This window comes from Gossypium arboreum, chromosome 5 (assembly GCF_025698485.1).
Source record: "Gossypium arboreum isolate Shixiya-1 chromosome 5, ASM2569848v2, whole genome shotgun sequence".
NCBI classification, from domain to species: domain Eukaryota; kingdom Viridiplantae; phylum Streptophyta; class Magnoliopsida; order Malvales; family Malvaceae; genus Gossypium; species Gossypium arboreum.
The window spans coordinates 84,681,528-84,684,858 of record NC_069074.1 but is presented as its reverse complement, the minus strand read 5'-3'; the positions used below and the strand labels follow the sequence as shown (position 1 = coordinate 84,684,858).

Here is a 3,331-nt window from a genome sequence, read left to right as displayed (position 1 = left end):
TATTTCTTTTTTACTTCTCTCGATGCAAGTTTGTTTTGAATTTCTTTTTATGATGTTTTCTTAAATCAACTTGAAAACTCTATTTTTTAGGAATAACGATGGACCTTAGGTCTTAGATAATTAATTATTTTCTCTTCAATTGTTTTGATTTGTGTTAACTATTTATTTAATCAGTGCTTGTTTAATCTGCTTGTCTAATTACCAAGTTGTATTAATTTGATAATCTTTATTTGTCTTAAAAGAGAAAATTAAGATTTAAATCTCGATTGAATAGATTAGGATTAACTTTAGTAGTATCGACAAACTAGTTTTGTCGCTAGAATAAGAATATATCTGATTCCTTAAATAACTCAGTAGGTTTGTTTTTAGTGACTTTACCAGCTTTCCTTGCATAGAAATATAACTAGTAGGTGTACAAGCTCAATTTTTGGCCCAAAACCCCTAAACCCACTAAGCCAATAACCTTAAACCTACCCATGCCCACACACACAACAAAAGAAGAAGCTAAGGAAACCCTAGCCGTCAGCACATGCTCCCCACCCCATCCACCACCGACGCCTGCAAGTGGCCTCTGCTCCACCACCGTTTGCCTGCAGCAACAACAGAAGAATAAACAGATATTAAAAGAAAAAGAAATGTAAAAGGCTATTTAAAAAGCCGAACTAAAAAACCAAAAGGGGGGGACATTTTTTCGGTTCTTCTTGAAATGAAAAACATTATTAGATCTTAAAGAACACAAAACAAATAACAGAGATTTCATCAACATCAAAAGCAGAAAAGAACGAAGCCCAAGGAAGAAATCAAAATCAGAGATCGAAAGGTGTTTAAATTTTCTAAGTTTCGAATCGATTCTTCTTTCTTTTTTTTTTTTTCTCTTTTTTACTTTTCTTTTCCTGATTACATGGTTGTGCATATATATATTATTAAAATAAAGAGGAAAATATAAAAATAAAACAAAAAATACACCTTTTTCGAAACTCGACGGTGGCTGGCGACGACGTCCGCGGCGGAGGACGGTGGCAGTTTGCCGGAGCTTAGACCGGACTAGGAGAATCTGCGCAGAGAGAAAAGAAACATTTTTTGAAAAACAAAAGGGAAGAATGAATTTTTAAAAAAAAAAATTTAGTTTATATAAGAGTATAAAACGACGTAGTTTTAAGGGGATTATGGAGACCTCAAAACGGCGCCGACCCGCGCAGGCGACCCGACCCGCTAGGGGATCCGCGCGTTTTTGTCCTAATGGGATATTTTCTCAATAAGTCCCTCCGCTTTTCCCTGTTCTCGCAATTAAGTTTTTATTTATTTATTTCAATTATACCTTAAAATTTACTTTGGTTTCATTTTGGGCCCCCATTCAAACGACGTCGTTTAGGAGGGCGGGGATTATTTCATTTTTGGACCTTGTATGCTATTCGCGCCTTCAAATCGGTCCCTTTCTTCTTTGTATATTTTCGAATCGGCCCCAAATTCTTTTTTTTTTTAAGTTCAATTTAGTCCCTAGTTGGGATATTTGACTCCTTTATTATTAAATTAATTAATTTTATTAATTTCTTGTATTATTATACTTTACTATTATAGTTATTATTATTTTCTTTTTACTTTCGTTACCACTTTATTATTATTATTTTCCTTATTATTACCATTAAAGTTACATTTCCTTTTCATACTTAGTTATTTGTATTATTATTTTTATATTATTGTATCATTAATTTTATCTGTCATTATTACAGTAGTTATTATTATTACTTTTATTGTTTGTTTTTGTTTTATTACTAATATTATTATTAACATTGTTACTATTAAATTTATTCACTACCATTACCTCTATTTACATATTATTATCATTTTACTACACTATCATCATCCCTGTTTTTTCTCACTAATATTATTGATAAGAACGTATTTTAATGTATTATTCTTCTTATTGTCATCATTATTATATTCATGCTTGTATTTATTCTAACGTCATTTTTATTATTATTCCCACTATTATTAGTATTGCATATATATATATATACATATCCTTTTGTTATTATTTTTATATACAAACATTTTGAATATTATTACCCTCTTTTGTTAGACTAATTAATTCTACATAGTCATTATATTATCTTTTACAACTATTCATATTATTGCTTTTGACACTATCACTCCCGTCATTATGTTTTTATTCATATTAATTTGCTTTTATGTTTACTATAAATCACATTATGTTTTTACTCAATGCCTCAAAATAATTCTTTCATAAAAGTGATATGCTGTATTTGGTAATTCGAGATAATCGTGCCCTAACTTACTGGGTTTCGATTTTTCTCATTTAACTTAAATAACGGAATACTCTTTTAAATTGCTATACGAGTTTTGAAAATGCTCATTCTCGGAGATACGCAGTGTTGTGCCCTAACTTACCGGGTATGACATTTCGTTACCTCGAAATATGAATTTGTTTTAAAACAAAGGCAATATTCGGTGTTTGAGAACTCGGGAAAACGTACCCTAACTTACTGGGTTTCGATTTTTCTCGTTTACTCTAAATAACCGAATACCCTTCTAACAAATTAGAATACGTAAGCTTTATATAAAAGGCAAGCTCGTTCTCAAAAATTCAAGATGTCGTGTCCTAACTCACTGGATGTGACATTTCATATTTTGAGATGAGAAGGTCTTTAACACTTGAACTTTTTTTTTTTTTTATAAAAAGGGGATCGTATTTCAAAGGTCTTCCAAGTTTTCAATTTTCGACACTAAGACACTAATTAATCAACTAGGTACTAATTTTGGGCGTATCGAGGGTGCTAATCCTTCCTCGTGCGCAACCGACTTCCGAACCTGTTTCCTTGGTTTGCGTAGACCAAAATTGTTGTTTAAATAAATCAAACTATTTATTAAAAACAACCACTTTTACAAGGTGACCCGATCACACCTCGTCAAAAAGGATCGGTGGCGACTCCTCTATTCATTTTCATTATCAAAATCCAAGTCGATACTCGTTTTACCAAAAAAATGGTTACGACAGTAGGGAAGGGGGATTAACTTAGCTAGATACTGGAAGGGTTTAGTCAATGCTATTGAGTTCTGGGTTAGTAATTACATAGATTGAATGATTGAATGAAGTTAGAGTTCCAAAATCTTTAAAAGTTGATTGAAAAGCTTAGTAATTTTTATCGTTTCTGTTTAATAAAATTTCTTTTAAGTATTTTAATTTAATTTTAGCAGTGAATAGATTTTCTTTTCTTGATGTGGATTAGAAAAAATTTGATAGTTGATATTTAGCAGCATAAAATTTGATCATCACGAGAATGATATCTTCTTACCACTTTATTACTTGATT

The 3,331-nt window shown here is 31.1% G+C and overlaps 1 long non-coding RNA gene across 1 annotated transcript; it reads right to left on the bottom strand.

Moving 5' to 3' along the window:
• Positions 1–358: 358 nt before the first annotated feature.
• Positions 359–1,102, bottom strand: LOC128292874 (uncharacterized). Its single transcript, XR_008282838.1, has 2 exons — positions 967–1,102; positions 359–590 (listed from the first exon to the last, which is right to left on the bottom strand). It is a non-coding gene; the product is annotated as an uncharacterized LOC128292874 (long non-coding RNA).
• Positions 1,103–3,331: the final 2,229 nt, after the last annotated feature.